The sequence below is a fragment of the Lathyrus oleraceus genome, chromosome 3 (genome assembly GCF_024323335.1).
Source record: "Lathyrus oleraceus cultivar Zhongwan6 chromosome 3, CAAS_Psat_ZW6_1.0, whole genome shotgun sequence".
Taxonomy (NCBI): domain Eukaryota; kingdom Viridiplantae; phylum Streptophyta; class Magnoliopsida; order Fabales; family Fabaceae; genus Lathyrus; species Lathyrus oleraceus.
Genome location: NC_066581.1, coordinates 431,650,272 through 431,676,495, shown reverse-complemented (window position 1 = coordinate 431,676,495; position 26,224 = coordinate 431,650,272).

Sequence of the window (26,224 nt, the reverse complement as noted above, 5' to 3'; positions counted from 1 at the left end):
GAGAAGAAGGAGAAAAAGAGAAAAAAGAAAAGGCCGAGGATTTAGCCAGGGCAAAAGGAAAACAAATGATTAGTGATGGTACTCCTGATGTGACACCGACGCCTGTTGGGTCGGAAGAAAAGCTTGATGATGATGCAGAGGAGTTCTTAAGGATCATCAAGAAGTCTGAGTACAAGCTGGTGGACCATCTGCAGCAGACTCCTTCCAAAATTTCGATTCTATCTTTGCTGTTAAGCTCTGAGGGGCATAGAGAGGCTCTGTTGAAGATTTTGAAAAAAGCCTATGTTCCTCAAGAGATAACCATTAATCAGTTGGAGACGGTCGTGTCTAACGTGCATGCCAGCCATGGGTTGGGTTTTACCGACATGGACTTGACTGTGGATGGGAGGAATCACAACGGGGCATTACACATCGCAATGGAATGTAAAGGGGACGTGCTTTCGCATGTGCTGGTTGATACTGGCTCCTCATTGAATGTGTTGCCAAAGAAGGCTCTGGCTAAGCTAAATTGTGAAGGGTTGATCCTAACTCCTACTGATCTGATAGTGCGGGCATTTGATGGGTCAAAGCGGGCTGTGTTCGGAGAAGTTGAGCTTCCAGTGAAGATAGGCCCGGAGGTGTTTAAGTCGACTTTCTATGTCATGGATATTCAGCCGGCATACAGTTGCCTGTTGGGTCGCCCGTGGATTCATGCTGCTGGGGCAGTGACCTCGACTTTACACCAAAAGCTGAAATATATTTGGGAAGGACAGGTCGTCACTGTGTGCGGAGAAGAGGACATCTTTGTCAGCCACCTATCCTCATTCAAATACATTGAAATGGACGGCGAAATATGGGAGACGCCGAGTCAAGCTTTCGAAACCGTTAAGGTGGAGAATGCTCTGTTTGCAAAGGAAGAAGAGAAACCGTCCATTGCTTCGTACAAACAGGCCGTCGAGGTGGTGAAGAATGGAGAGGCTCCTGGTTGGGGTAGAATGATGGATATCTCCGCAAAGAAGGACCGCTTCGGAGTGGGGTATCAGCCTGGCAGAGGCTCATCTGGACAAGGAAGAGGACGCCGTACGTCAGTCACCTTCACTAGTGCCGGAATGCTGGATCCGGATCACATCTGCATGATGAGTGAGGAAGCTGATAGTGACTGCGAAATTGACCAATGGATAAAGCTGTGCGCACCAGGGATGGGAATCCAGAACTGGAAGGCTGAAAAGATCATCCGGGTCACTCTGCTGGAAGAGTAATATTTGTCCTGTTTTGATTTTATATGCATGAAAGCCATACGTGTTGCCCGGCACGTAATGGTCCATTGTAAGGGCCACCCCATGTTTAATTTTGCAAGTTTGCATCATTAATAAAAGGATGTTTTTCAGTTAAAAGCGGTGTTCCCTGTTTTTCATCTATTTTTGCAGCTTAAAAATAAACAAAATAAAAATGGCAATGTTTTCATTTTTCTTTTTGTTTTGACTCGTTCTGGTTCTAAGCAATGCATGAACCCACATTCATGCAGATGCGATCATTCTCCGGATCTCATTGATAACAATCCTGTTACACCCTCGTATGACTTCGACAATCCGATCTATCAAGCCGAAGAAGAAGGCGAAGAAGATTGTGAACTGCCAGGGGAGTTAGCCAGATTGTTGAAACAAGAGGAGAAGGTGATTCAGCCGCATGAAGAGCAGATTGAAACAGTGAATCTGGGTACCGACGAGGTCAAGAAAGAGGTGAAAATCGGGGCTGCTTTGGAGGGAAGTGTCAAGAGCAGAATGGTAGCATTGTTGAAAGAGTATGTCGACATCTTTGCCTGGTCTTATCAAGATATGCCAGGGTTAGATACCGATATCGTTGTGCACAAGCTACCGTTGAGAGCAGATTGTCCTCTAGTGAAGCAGAAATTGCGCAGAACTCGACCTGATATGGCGATGAAGATTAAAGAGGAAGTGCAGAAGCAGTGGGATGCTGGTTTCCTTGCTGTCACTAATTATCCGCCTTGGGTCGCGAACATCGTGCCAGTCCCGAAGAAGGATGGTAAAGTGAGAATGTGTGTGGACTACCGAGATCTGAACAAAGCTAGTCCGAAGGATGATTTTCCACTACCTCACATTGATGTGTTGGTAGATAATACGGCTCAGTTCTCGGTGTTTTCCTTCATGGATAGCTTTTCTGGCTATAATCAAATCAAAATGTCGCCAGATGATATGGAGAAAACAACGTTCATCACACCATGGGGAACTTTTTGTTACAAGGTGATGCCATTCGGTCTCAAGAACGCCGGTGCTACTTATCAGAGGGCCATGGTGACTTTGTTTCATGATATGATTCATCATGAAATTGAATGCTATGTAGATGACATGATAGCAAAGTCCCAAACAGAAGAGGGGCATTTGGTAGATCTGGCCAAGTTGTTCGACCGGCTGAGACAGTTCAGACTGAGGTTGAATCCGAACAAGTGCACTTTCGGAGTGCGGTCCGGTAAATTGCTGGGGTTCATTGTAAGCGAGAAAGGAATCGAGGTTGATCCTGCTAAAGTAAAAGCAATAAGAGAAATGCCTGAACCGAGAACAGAGAAGGAGGTTCGTGGTTTCTTGGGTAGATTGAACTACATTTCACGGTTCATATCTCACCTAACAGCCAATATTCAAGTTGTTAAGAAAAGATCAAACGGTCAGGTGGAATAATGATTGCCAAGCGGCATTTGAAAAAATAAAAGAGTATTTGCAGGAGCCTCCGATTCTGATGCCTCCTGTGGAGGGAAGACCGTTAATTCTGTACTTGACGGTCCTCGAGGGGTCTATGGGGTGTGTATTGGGGCAGCATGACGAGTCTGGTCGAAAAGAGCATGCCATATACTACCTTAGCAAAAAGTTTACCGACTGTGAAACAAGATATTCACTGCTCGAGAAAACTTGCTGTGCTTTGGTCTGGGCTGCTCGCCGACTGAGGCAGTACATGCTGGTTCATACCACTTTGTTGATTTCCAAGATGGATCCAATCAAGTACATTTTGAGAAGCCAGCATTGACCAGACGGGTTGCGAGGTGGCAAATGATTTTGACAAAATATGATATACAGTATACCTCTCAGAAAGCAATCAAGGGGAGTGTATTGTCCGATTACCTCGCCCAACAACCCATTGATGATTATCAACCGATGAAGTTTGAGTTCCCTGATGAGGACATCATGTTTCTCAAATCGAAAGATTGCGAGGAACCAATCCCGGAGGAGGGGCCTGACCCTGAATCCGAATGGATTCTGATGTTTGATGGGGCCGTTGACGTGAATGGTAGCGGTGTTGGTGCTGTTTTGGTTACGCCGAAAGGATCCCACATTCCTTTTGCTGCTCGGCTGACATTTGAGTGCACCAACAACGTGGCTGAATATGAAGCTTGCATATTGGGGATTGAAGAGGCGATTGATTTGAGAATCAAGAACCTCGTCATCTATGGAGATTCAGCTCTGGTTGTAAATCAGGTTAACGGAAAATGGTATACGCATCAATCTCATTTAATTCCATACCGGGATTATACGAGGAGATTGTTGACGTTTTCACCAAAGTAAAGATGCATCATGTGCCTAGAGAGGAGAATCCTTTGGCAGATGCTTTGGCTACTCTGGCTGCCTTGATTAAAGTACAGAGGTGGAATCAGTTCCCTAGTGTTGAGGTAGGTCGTCTGGATAGACCGGCTTATGTGTTTGCTGTTGATACAGCGCCTGATGATGAGAAGCCGTGGTATTACGATATCAAGCACTATCTAGAGACTCAAGAATATCCTGAGGGAGCATCCAAGAAGGACCGAAAGACTCTGCGGAGGTTGGCCATGGTGTTCTACCTGAATAAGGATGGGGTTCTGTACAAGAGGAATTTCGATTGGGTCTTGCTCAGATGTGTTGATGATAAAGAAGCAAGCCAATTGATGAAAGAGGTTCACGAAGGATCGTTCGGTACCCATGCCAGTGGGAATGCGATGGTAAAGAAGCTGCTGAGGGCAGGCTATTATTTGATGACAATGGAGGCCCAATGTTTCAATTTCGTGCGGAAGTGTCATAAATGCCAGATTTATGCTGACAAGGTGCACGTGCCTCCTAACCCGTTGAGTTTGATGTCGTCTCCATGGCCGTTTGCTATGTGGGGCATTGATATGATTGGGAAGATTGAGCCTACGGCTTCGAATGGGCATCGGTTCATCTTAGTGGTTACCGATTACTTCACCAAGTGGGTGGAAGCAGCCTCTTATGCGAACGTGACAAAGCAGGTCGTTGCCAGGTTTCTCAAGAGAGACATCATTTGCAGATACGGGGTTCCCGAGAGAATCATTACTGATAATGGTTCTAATTTGAATAACAAAATGATGGCGGAATTGTGCCGGGAATTCAAGATTGAACATGACAATTCTTCTCCCTATCGTCCGAAGATGAATGGGGCGGTTGAGGCAGCCAACAAGAATATCAAGAAGATTGTGCAAAAGATGGTCGTGACCTATAAAGACTGGCATGAGATGTTGCCGTTTGCGTTACATGGGTATCGAACGTCGGTGCGTACATCTACTAGGGCAACGCCTTTCTCATTGGTATATGGAATGGAAGTCGTGCTACCGGTTGAGGTTCAGATTCCCTCTTTGAGAGTCCTGATGGATGTGAAATTGCAAGAGGCTGAATGGGTAAGGATTCGGTACGAAGAGCTGAGCCTGATTGAAGAGAAGAGGTTGGCAGCCATCTGTCATGGGCAGTTGTACCAGCAGAGGATGAAGCGTGCTTTTGACAAAAAGGTACGACCTCGGGTATATCACGTAGGTGATATGGTGCTGAAAAGGATCCTTCCTCCTCAAAACGATCGAAGGGGCAAATGGACACCCAATTATGAAGGTCCATTCGTGGTCAAGAAGGTTTTCTCTGGCGGAGCCTTGTTGCTAACGACCATGGATGGCGAAGATTTTCCATCCCCTGTGAATGCGGACGCAGTTAAAAAATACTTCGTATAAAGAGACCCGCTGGACGAAAAGAATAAAATAGTCCAGGCAAAAAAGGGCATCCCAGCGAACCAAAAACAGAAAGAAAGGTTCGGGCAAAAATTAGGGATAAAATGAAAAAATGTACACCCGGCAAGTCGAAAACCTGAAAAGGCGACTTGGGCAAAAAAAGGGTATCCCGGTGGACTGAAAACCCGAAAGGGCGGTCCAGGCAAAAGAGGGATTGAAATGAACAACTGCGTCTGGCATGATCGTTTGCGCTTTAGTTAGAGCATCATAGATAATACCCGGTGGGGATCAATCAGAATCGTCTTGTTCAGAAGGCAGAAAGCACGGAGAGTCTGAGGACATATGGGGTGTAACCGAGTTGGAACTCGACGAGATCACGGGTTTCACATTGCCATTAGGATAGATTTTTCCTTTTGTGCGCAATTACCTCTTTTCAGGAATTGCTTCCTTTGTATTGCTCAATTTGAGCCACACTTTTCAATCAATAAAATGCATGTTCAGTCAAATAATTTTGTTTTTGTTTTTCATTACCGCTTTGATTGCAAAAACATCCGATTATTTGGATAACGAATCTTTGCATTTTAAGACATACATGTCCCTTCCAATGCAGGCATATGAGATTGAAAACTTTAAATCTTATTTGGAAGGCTGAGTGACCCAAGTGTTGAAATCTTCACACGCCTGGGGCACGGTTTCATCTAACGATCTTTTTTGCAGGAACTGTTAGGTATTTTCCCTCACTTGCAGGTTGTGATGTGGAAGCTTTTGACGAAACAAATCCCCATGGAGTCCAATCAGGGACGAATGAATAGAAGAACGGTGAAAAGACGACGAGGCGTACGACGATCCTGAGAATTAATCAAGAAGACTCTTCAAAGGCGGAAGATTGGAAAGTCTGTATAAATCCCAGGAGTTCGTTCTCCGTCGAGTACGGAGCGGTTTGGAATACAAGATGATGGAGCAGAAAAGTCCAGACGGGTCTGGGAGCTCTCAAAATTGGAAAGCTGACATGGGAGTTGGATATGAATACCAAGGGGTCGACGAGTCGACGGGTGTTCGGTATCAGATTTTCCTCATCTCTCCAAGCAGAGTCGTGAGGACTAATTCCCCAGCAGATCCAAGGTCTGTGGCTTCCCTAGCAGGGTCAGGATGGTTATCCCCAGCAGGTTGCAGATTGATGCTTCCCCAGTCGTCAGGCCTGAAGGTTGCAGTTTCCCCAGTGGAAGTATCTATGTGTGGTGGTGTCTCAAACAGAGTCGGGATTTATATCCCCAGCAAGTCAGAGACTGATGTATCCCCACGGAGTGTGTTGGTGATCTTTCCCCGGCAATTCCCCAAGCGGATCGGGTGCAAAGGAGGTTTTTCCCCAGCAAGGGTTGCCTTTTTCCAACAGCAGTGCTATTCCCCAGCAGGGCGGAAATTGGAGTGGTGGCGAGTTCCTCAGCAGAGTGTCTCGAGCTCCTCAGAAGAGTCTCTTGAGGGGGATGCTTTTTATACATGCATCATGTAAATAGCATAGCATATTGCATAATAAATCGCGTAGCATTTCCATAATTACGGAGCATTACGCAGAAAAATCAATCATGCATCATATTGCAAGCATGAGTTAGTCTCAGACCGTGGTTACCGTTTGAGAAGTGGTTGCCTGAGGGTGAAGGTGTTGCTCTGAGGAGTTTGGCACCGTTTTTTTATCAGCAGTACCTCCCCAGTAGTGCGATACTGGAGGAAATTTTTCCGTTGGACAGAGATGGGAATGTTACGCGATCAGCGCGACTCAAGCCGTGGTTACCGTTTGAGATTTAGTTTCGCCGGATGGTGAAGGTGTTACTCTGAGGAGTTTAGCATCATGATGTCAGATCAGCAATGTTCCCCAGTAGTGCGATACTGGAGGAAATTTTTCCGTCGGGCGGAGATGGAAATAAAGTCGAAGGACGTTACGCGATCAGCGCGACAATCAGGGTTCAAATGGAGAAAGGGAGATGTTGAGGCATTTTCTGGAGATCGGGGTTCAATTGGAGAAAAGGAAATGTTGAGGCATTTTCTGGAGAGCGGGGCTCAAATAGAGATTGGAGTTGAAGATTGTATCCGGGATGAGGTCCTCAGGATTATCTTCTGTTAATGTGTCACCTTAGACTTTGGCTGAGGCCAACAGAAGTCGTTATGGGTGTCTTCTGAGGAAGAGATGCACATGTTACCTTCCTTTTGTGAAGGTGTACCCTCTGATATGTCGCCCTCAGAGTGGTGTTTGGTGTTAGTTCCGACGTTGCCAGCGGAATTATCACAAGAAAGCGGACAATCGGGGTTCAAATGGAGAAAGGGAAATGTTGAGGCATTTTCTGGAGAGCGGGGTTCAAATGGAGAAAAGGAGACACGAGGTGTTTTCTGGAGAACGGGGTTCACAATGGCGATCACAAGTTATCGTCAGGCGACTGGGGTTCAAATGGAGAATGGGGTTCATTATGTTGGCAAACAAGATGTTGGGGTTCAAATGCAGTGATCTGGGATCATTTGAGCGAAAGAAAATTTCGGGGTTCAAGAAAATAAAAAAGAAGAAAACGAAAAATTTCAGGGTTCAAGAAAAGCAAAGAAAGAGATGATAATCCCCAGCGGATATGTGGTGTTCAGGCCATGGTTATCCCTGCGTTACCATTTGTTTTGGTATCTAGGTCGACATTCTGTTTCGGTGATCAGGCCGACTTTTTCCGTACCAGACGGATGTTTCTTTCGAGGTTGTTTCTTTGCCGATTCTGATAGGCATTGTTAATTATTTCCCATCAGAGTGCAAATTGTTCGTCTGTTCTTGGTATTCAATCACTCTTCATCCTGATCATCTGAAAGCCGAGGCTATTCATATCGACAGGTTCATAGTGGATTGAATAGGGGCAGCTGTAACACCTCAAAATTTGCCCTCCTCTCTTGGGACTAGCTTTGCATTTTTGCATATCATTCTTAGGTCATTAGGCATTGCATATTTGCATATCATATGGCTACATTGAGCAAGTCATCCTCCTAAGTCTTGGTCAGAAGATAAAAAGGTTGATGTATGCAAGCCTGAGGGTTTCTTTGGACTGGATCACTAACCATCTATGTGTGGTACAAATTAGGGTTTCTTGATTCCTCAAGGGGGTTGAGCTTGATCTTGGTTGAAATGATACATCATCGTCATCATGGTCTTGTTATCATCCAAGAGATTCGAGAGATTGATCAGATACCTTGAGATTAGGGTTTTGACCACTAGTCAACCCTAATCATCTGCATTGGGCCAATCAGGGCTTGTGAAGGGGATGAGGTTTACAATGGATATGGGGATCATCATCTGATTATATTGAGCTTATGAAAGCTAGGGTTTCATCATTGAGCCATTTCATCAGGAGTTTGAAGCTCAAGTTGATCAATGCACAGCAAATTCATCTATCAGTCAGAAAAGTCAACTGTGGTCAACTGTGCCTGAATTGATGGATTTGGAGGTGGGAGAGAGTTAGAGACACTTCATTAATGTCTAGACAAGTTTCATTTGACATTTCAAACATCAAGAATGAAGAAAATAAAGTCAGATGGAAACTTTCCAAAAATAGCAGGTGACCTGTAATTGGAAACTGCCAAAAATGGAAAGTTTTTCACCTCAAAATTACGTATCCAAAAATGCTTCAAATGAAATTTTGTCCAACATGAAAGTTGTAGATCTTGCTCTCACATTTCCAAAAAGTCCAAGAACACTCATTTCTCATGTGTGGTTGGCAAGTTATGATCAAATCATTTTCAGAAAATGTTGATATTCAAAGTGGCATAACTTTTGAATGGAAAGGCCAAATTGGGTGATTTTTCTTTGAGCAAACCACATTTGATGTGTACTATCCAAATCCATTATCACATTTCATTGAAAACCTTCACATAAAAAGGTCATTTTTCAAGTGAACCATTTGAAAATTGGTGGGAAAAAAGGTGATTTTGTGAAATACATGGCTTTTGCATACCAAACCAATTTCAACACATTCCAAATGACAAATATGACTTGTTTGCACTGGTTTTCTACTGTTACATTGGATGCTTCTAGAAAAGGGCATTTTGGCCAATTATGCATAAAACTCACTTTGCTAATTTCACTTGAATTTGCTAATTGTGATTAGCACTTGGATTAGCATGTGGTATAAAACATTAATCATAACAGAAAATGCATAATCACACTTCACAATCTCAGATCTAAAAAACTTTTCATCCAATTCTCTCCAATTTTTTCAAAACTTCTTCACACTTTTTCTCACATTTTTCATTGAATTCATCATCTATTGTGTTGTTTCTTGCTAGATCCTTCTTCTGCAGGACCTTGTGTACATCTGTTTCAACCAAATCGTGGCCATAGCATTGAGGAATTGGACTGTTGAAAGCTTTATCATCCATGGCAAATTGAAAGTTCTTCGAGCTGGTGCACAATTGAGCTGCATCTGTTTTCAACTTTTGGACCTGGAAGCTCACGATTCAACAGTTGTCATCATCAAGAGGTTAGAACTCGATTTCCATAATTCTCAAAATCATGATATGGCTTGTGTAGATCTAAGTTTGTAGAGCACGTTGCAACTTATAGTTTTGACTTCCATGCTAAATTGAATGAGATATCTTGATTAGAAGTTTGGATGTGAAACCTATTTTCGCTCGACCCGTGAAGCATGGTTAGAGTTAGGTCAAATGCTTGCCATATTCGTGATGTACATTGAATGATGATTCCATTGATATATCATTTGCTCATTTTGGTTGAGATTTGTTCATGACGATTTCTGGAAATTATGAACACTATGAATGCTTCAAGAACTCGTGTCCAGCATGCGTTTGATCATGCTTTGCCTGGTTTCATGTTCAAATTCTGTTTCCCACGGATCCTGACCAATTGGAGCATGCCAGGTGTAAGACCCCAATTTTGGGCCCTAAGATCCCTCATGACCCATATCATTCATATCATAATCTCAAGGATCATTGCATGCCTTTGCTTCCCTCCTAGTGGGTTGATTTGCCTTGTGGGTTTGTTTTCTTGATCACCAAGCATACTTTGCATTTGTATATCTTTGCCTTTCATATGTTTATTATTCAAAAAGTACAAAAATATTGTCTGTTTAACTTTGTTGCTTGCAGTTGAAGCAATCATCAGCAATTAGGTCAAAATCAGTCATTGATCAGTCAAAGCAGTGGATGGTGGCCATTCTTGCAGAATTTGGGCACCATGATCATTAATCAAAGGTTCATACAACTTGAGACATCATTAGAAGTCAAGTTCTCAAAGAATCAGGGTTTGGAATTCATCAGAAGAGGTTCAATCAGTCCAAAACCCTAGAAAAGTCAAACTTGGTCAACAGTTGATTTAATCAGAGATTTGATGGATAGATTTGATTTGAAGGAGTTCATTCATGCTTGTATAAGCCTCATCTATCATGTTCAACCTCATCATGAAAGAAAATCAAGTCAATCAGAAATTTTCCAGAAATAGAAAGTGGACCTGTAATTTCAACTGCCAAAAATGGAAACTTCTTGATCTTAAACTTACATCATGATACAAGCTTCAAATGAATTTTTGCCCAACATGAAAGTTGAAGATCTTGTCTTCCCATTTTCAAAAAGTCCAAGAACTCTCAAATCCCATGTGTGGTTGTCAAGATATGATCAAATCATTTTCACCATTTTTTGAACTTCAACAAGCCATAACTCTCAAACCATAAGGCCAAATTTGGTGGGGTTTTTTCCTACACATCACATTTTTCATCCTCTTTCCAAAAATATAAATTTCATGACCTAAAACCTTGCCATTCAAAATGGCATTTTTGGACCTTTTGCATTTAAAATCAAAGTTTGACCAAATTTTGACTTTTTGATTTATGGACTTTTTCATCATTTTGCCAATTGGGAAATGTTTTAAACCATATTTGAAACTTGCTCAAAGCTTAAAACCATCATCATACTACCATTTTCCCATCATCTTGAATCAAAATGCAAAATGGACAAAATTGGCAATTGGCTTCATTTGAACAAAATCAGTACAGCAGTACATGTACCACTACAAATAGCACAAACATGGTCTGCTAGCAGCCTTTCCAGCCCATAAACAAGCAGCATTGCACCTCCATTTTCCACATTTTTCAAATTGACAAATTGTACAATCATTTTCATTTGAGCAAGGCATTGTTAGTAAGACCAAAACAGATGCAAAACAGCAGTTGGCAAGTCTGTTTACAGCCTGTTTAAGGCCCACTCGACCAATTTATACCCTCCATTTTCCACTTGTGAGCAATTAGCAAAAGTGGCAATTGTTGATTTTTGAATTAAGCCAGCTTAGCACTCGGTTAACCATTGCTAAACAGACATATAAAAACACATTTCCTGCTCTTTCTAACCCTAGACAGCAGCCATACCATAGAAAAAACACATTCATTCTCTCTTCTTGCATTTTTGGCAATTGACATTTTTCTGCTCAAATCTTCAAAGGACTCAATCCACTCTTGCTTCCCTCACGCTCTAGTCACCTTTGTGAACCCTATTGAACCAGAAAACCTCACCTGTACCACAGTCTCAAGTTCTGTTCTTCCTCAAGCTATAACAATGGCAGAAAGAGATTTGAAGAGTTCCAGGCTTGGCTGAGCTCACCACTTCGAGGTTCCATCATTGTAAAGCATAAACACCATCTGTTTCAAGGAGGATCATCAAGAACATCACTGTTACACGATTTCCTCCAAAACAAGTAAGTTTTTCGACCCTCTCTTTTCTCTTATCCATGCTATGCCATGTGAACTCCTTAACTTGCTGATGCCAATAGACTTTAAACCATCAAAAATAATCCACTGTGTTGAAAGAAATATGGTCTTAAAGTTCTAAGCTCAAACTTGTTTATGTGGATTTCTCTGTTATGTGCTTAAATTATTGGGTGTAGATGGTGGATTGTGTGTGTGTTTGGCTAGCTGAAGCTTTTGATATACACATTGTCAACTTTCGGGCACATTTGTTCATACTGTTTTTTTTTAAGAAATGAGGAACACTGTTACATTCGAGCCCTAGCACTCTGACCAGAAAACTCCCATAGTTGTGTTGTTTTGTTGTTGACTAGGATTGCTTAATGATAATGGTTCATTACCATGCTTGATTATTGCATGATTGCTGTGTTACATGCTGTTTGCTTGCTGTCGTTCATGTTGATTACATGATGCTGTTAAACCCTACTGCTGTTTTGCTATCCTAATATGCCCAGTTTTTCCATGGTTAATGTTTTGTTGTTGTGAGTTAATACTGCATGATGATGAATGTTGACATGTTACTGTTAAACTACCTGTCCCGCTCAAACTTTGCTTGAATTGTTGATTGCTGTTGTATGCTGTTATTTGAGTTGCAGTATGAACATTACCATTGCCATGTTAATTTTTGTTTGGCTGGGTTTAGTGATGATGACATGATGTTGATGAACCATGTTGCTAACAATGCTAGTTAAACCATGCTGTTACTACCCTGCTATGTTGTCTGCATTGCCAAGACCATAAACACATGAGCTGCCATGCTAATTAAGCCCTAGCTGCCTTCCAGACTTTCTCCATTGTGTGTGATTTTGTTGCTTAAAGTTGTAGGAAGCTACCAACACCATGCTGCAGTTTTGAACTCCTTGAACATTTGTCTTGAAAATCCATCTTGATTCATGTTATATTTTTTGTTTGTGTTGAATGCTGTTTGTTTATTACATTTGGTTACATGATGATGCATATGCCAATGCTGCTGTTCGAAATTTCCTGAACATTGCTCATAAAATCCTCATGTTGGTATTTGTTGTGTTTGGACATGAATGTTGGTTTGTTGTATGATCAATGTTTTACATGCTGCTGCTTAATTGATGATGTATGCCCTGCTGCTACAACCAAACCCTGCCCGGATTTCTGAATATCATGCTGTTGCTGCTGTTATTTAAACCAATTACCTTGTCCATAATTATACCATGCTGTTGTTTATTTGGTTTGGTGGATAAATAATGAGGAATGCTGTCTGCTTGCTGAATGCCATGGTGTTGTTTGGTTGATATTCGAATGTTGAAATGCTATGCTGTTGCGTATGAATCATAGACTTGCTCATAATATCCATGCTGTTGTGTGCTGATTGAGATGTTTGATGAACACATTATGCTATTGCCGAATCATGCTGCTGCTGTTTTGAAACCTACCAAAATTTCATGATTATGTTGTTTTGCTGTCAGTGTTCATGGCCATATGCTGGTTTTGTTTTTGTTCATGTCCATGAATGATGCTGCTTGAAAATAAGTGCTGTTGTGCTATTAACCATAATGCAAATTGATGTTGAAACATGATGCTGAATGCCATGGCTGCATATACCCTGCTGCAGATTTGAAATATGTTGAATGCTATTGCTTACTTGCTGTTTGAATGATGAATGAAAGTGCTGCTGTTATGATGATATTGTTTTGCTGTTAAGGCTCATGGCCATATGCTGAATTTGTCTTTGTCCATGAATGATGTTGTTTGAAAATGAATGCATGATGTTGCTGTTACGATGTGCTGTCCAGAAATCCATTGGTTCGCGTTTGGTGTGTATAGTTTGTGGCTACTTGATTCGTTGCATAATTGTTATGATTATATGCTGCTATTCATTTGTTGTTTTGTGATCGAATGCTATGCCATTGCCAAACCCTAATGTTGCATGAACCCATGAAAATATGAAGGTGTTTGGTTGTTATTGCTTTGGTTACTGTTTCATTGGGGCGAGCCAATCAGGACATTTCCTGGGCGCCCCTGAAACGATGTCGTTTCGTTAAATGAAGGCAAATATTACCACAATGCCATTGTTGACCTTGTTTGCCATGCTTGTTTGTTCATATTTCATCAATTATTCATCAAAATTCCACAATTATTTGCTCTTTCATTTTTTATCCAAAAATTATGATTCTTTTTCCATGATGTTCACAATTGAGTCTAGTATTTAATTATGAATTTTAATGATTTTTCCATTGGCTGGATTTTAATTGATAATTACTTTCTTGACATGTATGCCAAAATAATACCTTGTGCCATTCTCTTTGTGAAATTGTCATGTTGCATCCAATGAGCTTGAAATTTTTTGTGGTGAAACTAGACACATTGACCTTCATTTCCATATAAAGTTTGTGCATTTATCATTTGGGGATTGATAGTTATGATTTTTTGAAGTTGTGTGTTGCATTTGGTGTTATACCATGATCATGCATTTTCCCAATTTTTGTTCACACACTTCCCCACATCCAAATGACTTGAAATGTTGCATGAATGATCCCTTGTATGTCTAATTGATGTATGAATTTTCTTGGAATTAATCATGCTGTTTTCTATTTATGTGAGAATTTTCTTCCATACTTGGTCATTTGTTGACTTTTTGTGCTATGCCTTGCCAAATCTTTTGTGAAATTCTCAAATCTTATTGTATGACCTTAAAATTTCATATGTGATAACTAGACATCTCAAGCTTTGCAATGGTGTTAATCTCATTCATTTCTCCTCTGTTTTCAAATTGATATGATTTTTTGAAGTTGACCCATGTTTGTTGATTTTCACCTTGCTTACTTGAATTTGGTTTGACTTCATGATTTTATTTGACTGCCTTCCTCTCATCCAAATGCATTGAAATTTGACATGTATACCATGTTAGATGTTAGGATTGAGTGTGATTTATTTCATAATTTTTGAGATTGTTTAAGTTGACTTTTGAATGAAGTCTTTGCTGTTGACTTTTGTATGCTTCTCTTGCCATGCTTTGCATCCTTTTGCATATGAAATGACCTTGATGCATGATATAAGTTTGAATCCAATTGTGTTTACTTTCCTACATGATTGAATTTGACTTTGATTGAACATTGCTTGCTGCCTTGACTTTTTCTTTCATCTTTGACCCTAGGCTAGTCCTGGTGGTCTTCTGAGCTTACAATTGAGCTGTTGTTTCAGGTTGAGCACCCATGCTTTAAGGATCACTCAAATGTGATTGAATTTGATTGTTTGCCACATGCTAACCCTTGTTTTGTAGGTGACTCATACTTGAGTCTTTGTGCCTTGCACAATTGGTCCCTCTGTGTGACCATTGGTTCATTTTCTTTTGCTTTTGACTGTTGACTTGTTTACTAATGAGTTTGACTTTTTCAGGTACTTTAGTTGCCTAAGTTCTTTGAACTTGATTGCTTGCTTTGCTTTATAGCATTTGCTTTGAGGTATAAATACTTCTTCTTCATGTAGTCTGGAGACCCGGTCTGTTATTTGACCGGGCGAACTGTCTGAAGTCCTCCTTAAGAGGCAATGCCTGTGTTTGTTTATATTTGTCCTAAGCAGGAAAAGTCCTTCAAGTAAGGCAATTGGTGGAAGGTAGGGATAAGTAATCTATCCCCCACTATTCAGTGTGTCCTCTCTTTGCTCCCAGTACCTGGTTGAAGCAATGAGATAAATACCCAAGATCTAATCGAGTCAATAATGTGGAGAGAGTTCCTACTTTCTGAACTCCCACACTTTCTTTGATGCTCTCTCTGATTTGAGATAGAAGCAATGAGGCACACCCCTCATCTCCTTTTCATCTGCTTCACCTGAGCCCCTCAATGGCCAGGTTAAGAGCGACCTTTACCTATTACAGTGGACTGTTAAAGTCAAACCCTCTTGTGTGAGCCCCCCATTGTTTGGCTATAGAGTGTGCTGTCTGATATTCATTGATTGATTGATTGCTCCATGTGCACTTGTTTGCCTGTATGCTATGCATTTATCATCATCATCAATTGCCATTAATGCATGATCATCTCATCTGTTTTGTGATGCTATCATTGTTGTTTGCCCATTGAGGACAATTGTAAGTCCATTGCTTTGGCATTTGCCCCTGTGATATGGAAGGATAGAGTGTAAGACCTCATTGGTCACTCATATCTTCTGTTTATCTGTTTGTATGTGAGGATACAGTTATAAGTCCCTGTAGGTTGGCATCTGTTATCCTGTGATCATAATTTGATCTGTTTGGTTGGTATGTGAGGTTGCAGTTATAAGTCCCTGTAAGTTGGCATCTGCTTTCCTGTGATCATAGTTTGTTCATCTGTTTGTATGAGAGGTTGCAATTATAAGTCCCTGTAAGTTGGCATTTGCATACCTGTGATCATATTGTTGCTTTTGTTCTTGTATGTGAGGATCCATTGTAAGTCCCTGTGATGTGGCATTGGATTTCCTGTGAGCATACTGTGGGGTTAACCTAAGTCCAGATAGATCGGCAGTTAACTTCCATTGTTTCACCTTTGTTCTTTTCTTTTGAGGAGATCGGTGTAAGTCCATTGAGTGGCATCTGATATCCTGTTCTGTTTTAGGAGACTGGTGTAAATCCATCTATTGGTATCCGGTATCCGCTTTTATTTCTTTGCCTGTGGAGATTAGTGTAAGACCATTGAGTGGCATCTGATATCCCGTTTTATTTTAGGAGATTGGTATAAGACCATTGATTGGCATCCGGTATCCGTCTTTCTTTTTGTTTGTTTGTTATTTGCTATTCCAAAGGACACACTTGAATCATCCTCTATATGATTTCAAGAAGTGAACCTTCTAAGAAGTTTTACTATCCATCCTTCATCCATTCATCATTCATTATGTCCTAGACTTTTCACACTATACCTTTTCAAAATTGACATAAGTGTTGTGCAAACATCTTCATGTTTTCTAACTAAAAACCTGGACTCAAGTCCTTGACCTTTTTTCAAACTTCATTTTCATAATACTCATTTGAATTGATCTTAATCATACTTTGACTCTATTTTCATAATCATAATCAGTTAACTTCATCCACTCAATTGTTTTGGCTTTGTCCATTGTTAATGTTTTCATACATGAGCTATAGGTTTGATTTATCTTAGTGGTTGATGTTAATCTCACCTTCTGTCTTTAGTGATTGAATTGTAAGTCTTCCTCGCCTATTATAGGGTTAACCCCTCTCTGGCCAGTTGAAGCTGTTCTCACATGGTGGACGTTGTTGTTTGTATAAGGTTGAGTTTTCTCCCGTGGATAACGTAAGACCTAGGGTTTGTGTTTAAAATTGAACCTAACCCACTTTTGGAAATCTTTTAGCCGAACTACGGCGTTCTGATCCTTACCTTTGATGGAAGGTACGTAGGCAACGGGTTCATCCGTTCGAACCCAATAATAATAAAATGTATATTCTTTTCTCATCATCCCAATCATGTTTGCACAATCTTTATGTCATAACAAATAATAAATTTTACAACAAGTGTGAAAAGGGCTCCCTAGGAGTACCTAGGACGTAGTGGGTGCCTAACACCTTCCCATTGCGTAATTTACCCCTTACCCAGACTCTCTGATCTTTTTATTAGTTTTCTACGTGTAAAACTTCTTAGGCTTTTGTTCGCTTTTTAGCCAATCCTTTGGATAAATAAAAGTGCGGTGGCGACTCGAAATTTTTCACGTATCTCTTAGCTTGTGATTTAATCGATAGATCATATAGCGACGAATACACCGCTACAGAAAAGTGGCGACTTCACTGGGGAAATCTCACCAGAATCCTTGGTGGTAGTGCCTACTTTTCACCCTTGTTGTGCTATATTGTTATTCTTTATCTGACATATTTTTGTACAATTTGGGATCACTGTATTGATTGTAATGTGTGAATTGCTTGATATACAATTGCTGTTTGCTTTGGTGATCTGTGAGATGAGTTCTATACCCGAACTCGAGTGCACTCTAGGATAGGAGAATGGCATAGTCTTGTCGACTGGTGTGGAGTAGTCCTTAGCCAGTTGACTTGCGAGACCATTCACTTGGTGGAGGTCATGTTGAACTAATAATGTCACACAAGTTATTTGTGGTTAGGCATTATTCTTTCAATCATGTTCCGCAGAAGCCAAGGACCTTAGTTTACCAAACCCATCTTGGCCTATTTTTAGGACTGTAGTGCGGAGGTCGTTCAGATGTCAGTTCTGATACGATTGTTACGCGATACTACACTCATAAGAGTTTCTCTTGAGAATATTCTTGGAATACGAGTATTCGTTCCTCCGATAATATTCGAAAGATGGAACGATGATTATGGGAACCTCTGATAGAACATGTCTGGCAGGTTTAAACCCCAGTACACTCCCTTTGGGTGGTTCTTAACCGAGACTCCATGCTCGTGACTCTCAACAAACCCGTGATTCGTGGTTGAGTCGTTCAAACATTGTTAATATCAATGGATCCCGGATCAGGTGTAAAACCTAAAATCCATCAAAGCGGCTGGTTGATATTAGGAATGTCTGAACCGGTTCATGTACCGTTAATATCAATGGAACTTGGGTGTCGATAAGGTGAAAACCTAAATCCACCAAAATGGATGATTGATATTAGGGATACATAGAGCTTTCCCACGACCTTTGTTTGGTGTGCTTTGCTTGATCCTTGAGTGTGCTTGTTGCATTCATGCATTCACGCATTCATCCGCATTCATGTCATCAAAAGAGAAAATTTTCAAGGAACTTAAAGGGTTGATTTGCAAAATTTTCAGACATGGAAAGACCGAAAAGGCATACAAAGAAGTACAGCTTTAAGCAGCCTGATGTAAAAGAGTTAAGGAATCTGACATCATATGTATTAGATCCCTTGGGTTTCAAGGCTCGATATGGGAAGCTTCTGCCGTTGCTGACTACTCAAGTGGATGAGGGATTGATGAGCACTCTTGCTCAGTTCTATGATCCGCTCTATCATTGCTTCTTATTTCCGGACTTCCAGTTGTTGCCAACTTTGGAAGAATACTCTCACCTTATTGGGATTCCTATTCTGGATCAAGTGCCGTTCAGTGGCTTAGAGAGTATTCCATCTGCTCGAGAGATTTCCAGCTTGTTGCACATAGATGAAGATCTGATTAGAGCTAATCTGACTACCAAAGGCGGAATTCAGGGTTTTCCTTCCGAGTTCCTCATTGCTCAAGCCACTTTCTATGGGAAGGCCATGAGTGAGGATGCCTTTGAGGCTCTGTTCGTTTTGCTTATCTATGGATTGGTGCTGTTTCCCAACTTTGACAAGTTCGTCGACATGAACGCCATTAGGATCTTTTCAGTTCTTAATCCAGTTCCGACCTTGTTGGGTGATGCATATGTCTCCATGCATCTGAGGAATATGAAGAATGGAGGAGTCATTGTCTGCTGTTTACCCCTGCTGTACAAGTGGTTTATTTCGCACTTGCCGCAGACAGTTGCTTTCAAGGAGAACAAGGGATGTCTACGGTGGTCTCAGAGACTCATGTCTCTCACCAATGATGATATCACCTGGTATGATCGCGTGTATGATACCGTTCAGATCATCAATTCTTGTGGTGAATTCCCCAATGTGCCTCTTCTTGGTACATGTGGTGGGATTACCTACAACCCTACGCTTGCACGTCGTCAGCTTGGGTTCCCCCTAAAGGATAAACCCCATAACATTCTGTTAGAAGGTGTGTTCTTTCAGGAGGGTAAAGATCCCCAAGGCCTGAAAGCCAGATTCGTCCGCGCTTGGCGCAATATTCGCATAAAGAGTAGGAATGAATTGGGTCCAAAGAACTGCATTGCTTTGGAGCCCTACACCTCTTGGGTCAGACAGAGGGCTGCTACCTACTTGATGCCGTATGATCATCCAAGACCTACACTGTTGGATGTGGCTGGGCCTTCAACCCTCCCTACCCAACGTGTAGAGGAGTTGAGAGAAGAAGACCTTTCGCGTGCCTGGATCCGCGAGAGAGAGGAATTGCTGCAGCAGCTCAAGGAGAAGGATGATATGATCGAATTTCTCGAGCACCGAGTGATCGACGATCCGAACGACACTTGGACTTCCCTGCTTCCTCAGTCATCCAAATTCTGGAAAAGGAAGTATGATCAACTTGCAAAGGAGAAAGCTGATATGGAGGCCGCCTATGAGAGAGAGATCAAGAAGTTGTACACTTCTCGTCTTCCAGCATCCCGAGCTAATAGGGATCCATAGGATGTCATTTACCTTTCCTCTTTGTAATAATTGAATCAAAAATGCTGTATTTCTTTGTTTCAATTTTTTGAATGAAATATTTTCCATGAGCAATCAAATTGTTTAAATATTCAAAATATTGCAAACAATACCCTAAGGGTTCCTTGAAAATCAAAGCATTTGCACAAGCATTTCATGCATCATTCTTGCATAAACAGGTACTCCTTTGTTTCTGGTCTTCCGGTTCTAACCCTCTGCTCTTCATTTATTTTGAAGACAAGCTGACTCACCGGTATTATACGCGAGTCAACTCTGCAAGAATCATGGAGCAGTTGGAACAAGAGAACCAGAGTTTGAGGGATGAAGTCGCCAGACTTGGCGCTCTGATGGAGCAACTTCTTGCTGCCCAGAATCAGCCTGCTCCTCAGCCAGCAACTCCCGTTCAGCGGACTGTTATATCTGAGATAGCTACGTCAACGGTGCCTGTTAGCGCCCAGCAGCCTAATGCCATGCCTCCCGGTTTTCCTTGGGGGATGCCTCCTGGCTTCATGCCCGATCTGCCAGCTCCAACATTTGCACAAATGCCGGCATCTAGCCCGGTCCCTATACCTGTGCCTCCTGTCGTGCATACCATGCCTAGGGTAGACGACACCATTTATCACTCTGAAGCTTCTGAGGGCTCAGATGTTCACGAGAAGATGGATGCAATGAACGATCAATTCCTCGAGCTGAGAAAGGAATTGAGAACTCTCAGAGGCAAAGATCTCTTCGGCAAGTCAGCAGCCGAACTTTGTCTAGTTCCCGGTGTGAAGATACCAGTTAAATTCAAGGTCCCAGACTTTGAAAAATATAAAGGGAACACTTGTCCTTTGGCACACTTGGTTATGTATGCCAGAAAGATGTCCACGCAGACAGACAACGATCAACTCTTGATCCACTATTTTCAAGACAGTTTGTCTGGTGCTGCCCTCCGTTGGTACATGAGCCTGGACAGCGTCAACATCCGCTCTTTCAATGACCTTGGCGAAGCTTTCGTCAAGCAATATAAATACAATGTTGACATGGCGCCTGACAGAGATCAACTCAGGTCTATGTCACAAAAGGACAAAGAGACGTTCAAGGAGTACGCCCAGAGATGGCGTGAGCTGGCAGCCAGATCACTCCACCATTAGAAGAGAAAGAGATGACCAAGATTTTTCTGAAAACTCTTGGGTCATTTTATTATGAGAGAATGGTGGCCAGCGCTCCCTCTGATTTCACCGAGATGGTGAATATGGGGATGCGTCTTGAAGAAGGTGTCCGTGAAGGACGATTAGCTAAAGATGATGGTTCTTCCTCTAAACGGTATGGAGCGTTTAAGAGGAAAGAAGGTGAAGCCCATGCTGTGCAGTCTCAACCCAAGCATAGAAGACCCTCTGTTCAGAGGAAGCCTGCACATCATTCCAAACATCAGCATCAGGTGGCCAGTGTGGCACCTGTATTCAAGGATAATGCTCAGCAGTATCAGCATCAGCAGCAATATCCACAACCGCAATATCAACAGCAACAGCAACGTCCACAGCAACAGGCTTACCAGCCTCGTGGAAGTACAACCAATCAAGCAAACATGAACTATGATAGGAAGAAGGTCAGCTTCGACCCTATTCCGATGACATATACGGAGCTTTATCCCTCCTTGTTGGAGAGAAAGTTGGTTTCTCCCAGGGATCCTCCTGCAATTCCTGCCAATCCGCAATGGTGGTACAAACCAGACCAGCATTGTGTCTACCATTCCGGTGCTCCGGGCCACAACGTTGAGAACTGTTTCCCGCTGAAGAATAAGGTTCAAGACCTTATGAGAAGCGGAATTTTGAGTTTTGAAGACTCCAACCCGAATGTTACCAGGAACCCATTGCCTTCGCATGGGAAATCTGTGAATATGATCCAGGAAGACCTTGGGAAGTACAAGGTGAAGTATGTCAGCCATATCCGGCAATCGTTGGTTGGATTACATAAGATGCTGTGTCAGCACAGCTATTTGAAGCATAACCATGACCAGTGCCGCGTCTGTTCTGTTAATCGCTTGGGTTGCGACCAGGTTCGCCGAGAACTTCAGAAATTGTTGAATGAAGGTACCATTGAGATTCTCCAGAATCGCAATGTGGATGTTGTTGAGCCCGAAGTGAGTGTCATCTCCCCGGTGTTCAAGCTTCCAGAGCCCGTTGTTATTCGCTATAATAGCAACAAGCCTAAGGCTTCACCTTCTTTGGTTATTAAACCAGCTGGCCCTGTGCCTTATTCATCTGATAAAGCTGTACCTTTCAGATACAATCCTGTTGCTGTTCAAGATGGAGTTGAGGTTCCTCTGCCGTCTACATCTGTAACCACTATTGCTGATGTTAGTGGGTTGACCCGAAGTGGTCGTGTGTTTTCTGCACCTGCTAAAGCTCCTGCTGTTTCTTCTGAATCTGTTGAGCGTCCTGTGGGGACTGCTGTGAATGTTCAGAATCCGGCACTTGCTGTTGCCCAACCCTCCTCGTCTGAACAAAAGACTCCTGTTTCTTCAGATGGCCCGAGTGGCATTGTTGATGAAGAATCTGATGAGATGCTGAGGCTCATCAGAAAGAGTGAGTACAATATTGTAGACCAGCTTCTACACACGCCCTCCAAGATCTCTATCCTTTCTCTATTGCTGAATTCAGAGCCTCATAGGGAATCTCTGCAGAAAGTCTTGGACCTGGCATATGTCGATCACGACGTCACCCTGGAACAATTTGATAGCATTGTTGCAAACATTACCGCTTGCAACACCTTGAGCTTTTGTGACGCTGATCTCCCTGAGGAGGGAAGAGACCACAACATGGCTTTACACATATCCATGAATTGCAAATCTGATGCAATGTCCAATGTGTTGGTGGACACTGGATCATCTCTGAATGTATTGCCAAAATCCACACTCTCACGTTTGTCATATCAAGGTCCTCCTATGAGGCAGAGTGGGGTTGTTGTTAAAGCTTTTGATGGGTCGCGCAAGACCGTGATTGGGGAAGTTGATCTCCCGATCAAAATTGGACCAAGTGATTTCCAGATCACTTTTCAAGTAATGGATATTCACCCATCATACAGCTGTCTCTTGGGCAGACCATGGATTCATGAGGCCGGCGCCGTGACATCCACCCTACACCAAAAGCTGAAGTTTGTGAAAAACAAGAAATTGGTTGTAGTAGGGGGAGAAAAGGCTCTCCTGGTCAGTAATCTGTCTTCTTTCTCGTACATTGATGCAGAGGATGAAGTTGGAACTCAGTTCCAAGCTTTATCTATTGATAAACCAATCGAGAAGAAGTCTCCTTCATTCACTTCCTACCGTGATGCAAAGCTGGCCATTGAATGTGGTGCAGTCGCTGGATTAGGGAAAGTGCTTGAGCTTGAAGATAATCGATCCCGGGCTGGCATTGGCTATGGTTCTGGGGCATGCAACGAGCAAGGTCTGTTCACCAGTGGAGGATTCATCCATGCTGATCAACCTGCTGAAGAGGAAGCTGCTGCTATCATTGAAGAAGAAGATGCAGAAGACTTGAACAATTTTGTTATTCCTGGTGGTGTCTGCCACAATTGGGTCGCTGTGGATGTTCCTACAGTTATCCATAGATCAGAGTAATTGTTCATTTTGTTTAAAACCCTTCTCCCATGCCAAAAGGAGAAGTGATGACATTGTTGGCAAAGCATATATACAATGATATTTTCATTCAATTTTTGCATTGTTAAACATTTGTTTTTCCTTTGTTTTCACTTTTTGCTTTTCTTTATGAAATCAGTGATCACAAAAAACCATAAAAACAAAAATAAAAGCTGTAAAAGCAACATTTCTCATCTGCATAAATGATTTGCTTGTTTAAAATTCAAAAGCTTTTCATTATCCAGAATCATTATGCAGGGATTTCTAAACCCATTGAACATAATGATCCAACGCCATCTCCCAATCTTGAAGTCCTTGTATCTGAGGCAGAGGAAGATGATGTTGTAGGGGATTCCTGACGAGATTACCCGCTTTCTTGAGCACCAAAAGAAGCTCATTCAGCTGTATCATGAGAATCAGCAAAACAGTTAAACTGGGGCATTCAAAAAAAAAAAAAAAAAAAAAAAAAAAAAAAAAAAAAAAAAAAAAAAAAAAGAAGAAAGAAAAGAAAAAAAAAAGAAAAGAGAGGGTGAAAAAAAAAAAAAAGAAAAAATCAAAAAAATCAGGAAATTTTTTTTCAAAATTTTTCCAAGGGAAAAAAGAAAATTATACCCTCAAGTCCCTAGTTGACTGATGCTGAATGGATTCAGAGTCGTTATGACCAGTTGAATTTAATTGAAGAGAAGAGATTAACTGCCATGTGCCATGGTCAGTTGTATCAGCAGAGAATGAAGAAAGCATTCGACAAGAAGGTCAAGCCTCGTGTGTTCCGAGAAGGTGACCTTGTGCTCAAGAAAGTTTTGTCTTTCGCGCCCGATTCCAGGGGCAAGTGGACTCCAAACTACGAGGGTCCATATGTTGTTAAGAGAGCCTTTTCAGGCGGAGCTTTGATGCTTACAACAATGGATGGGGAGGATTTCACTCGTCCTGTGAATTCAGATGCAGTTAAGAGATACTTTGCCTAATAAAAAAAAAGTATATGCAAATGAAAAAAAAATGAAATGAAAAAAACAGAATAGCTCGCTAAGTTGAAAACCCGAAAGGGCGGCTTAGGCAAAAATGAGCGTCTCGGTGGAGAACCCGCAAGGGTAATTCAGGCAAAAATTAGAGACTTGAAAAAAGAGATATATTTGCATCCCGCTAGATTGAGTACCTCACTCTGGGGCAATCTAGGCAAAAGTTAGGGATTTGGCAAGTAACTGCATCCTGACAAGACTTTCTGTTCATCAGTCGTCATTTCGTCAGAAGATTCTCGATTCGTCGTCAACTGAAGCTTCGGATACATCGAGATTCAAATTGGTAGAGAAAGGATCATTATGTTCAATGTAGCCCTCTTCCAATATATATCACTGATTTCAAATTTGTACAGATCTATGGAGTCTTGCCATTTGCAGACTACCATTCTATCAAATCAATTCGAGCTTTTTATTCAATTATTTGCACTCTTATTTGTTTCAATTCAACAAATGTTTTGCATGTTTTAAATTGATAAAATATCATTGTTTTAAACAAATCAAATTTTTCAAAATTTTTGTTTAAACAAAGTGAACATTCACAAGATTGAAAGGATACTCAAGAATATCTCAGTGCTCTCCCGAGGGTGGCATGATTCCCAACAGGTAAGACATTGGTTCATATTCCTGGTTTGGTTGTATCTTCTTTCTTCAGATCTTTGTTGAGGTTGTTCCTCAGACAGAGTTGTTGTTGGGGCTGTTCCCCAGTACAGTCGCAAGTGATTTGTTGTTGAAGACTTCGTTTTCTCCAGCAGCAGTTTTTCCCTAGCATGGGTGTTTTCTTAGAAGTTTCGGTGGTTGATGGTTTGTCATCCTGGTGCCCCGTCACTTTCTCCAGTGGGTCGTATGCCCAGACTTTATTTGTCTCCTCAGCACAGTCATGAGTATAGCTGATTGATTGATACTCCCCTCGGAGTCACGAGTAGAGCTGTTATTAATATCCCCACCAGGGTTGTAAGTGGAGTTGTTGCCGCTTTTCCCCATGCAGTGTGCCAGCAGGATTTGTCTGTTTCCTCAGCACGTTTGTTTTCTTTTGAAGACTCGGTAAGTCAGTGGTTTGATACCCGGTACTTTACCTTTTCCCCGGCGAGGTCGTCTGCGGAATCATTGCTGTCTCTCCATCAGAGTTATTCTCTCCAGCAGAGCAGGATTTATTTTCCTACTCAGTGGTTGATTTGGGTTGGTATCCCAGTATTTGCAACCATCTTTTCCTCAGCTTAGTCTGCAGAGTGTTTGTTGTGGCAGTTTCGCCTGTTGAATGCGCCTTCGATCCCCAGTATGGTCGGATGATGGCTTCAGCCTCCAGTGAACGGATTAATTTCCTGACGGTTTGTGATCCCCAGGAGAGTGGCTTGTATTGCAGAATCTACTTGTTGTGATCAGTTTGCTGTGTATATTCTCCCCAAGTGGAGTGGTTCGTTGCAGAATACATTTGTTGGATCTCTCCTCCCTCGGTGGTTCATTCCCAAGAGAGTAGCCGACAGTTTTCCCCAGTAGAGTTGCTTATGCAGTAAGACTCTATTTGGATGATATCGTTCTCCCTCAGTAGGTTGTTCCCTAGTGGAGTTGTGTGGATTTGCTTCTACAGCAGTTTCGTGCTTATGCATTTGTTGTTTCTCAGTTAACACCGGGATCCCTTGCAGAT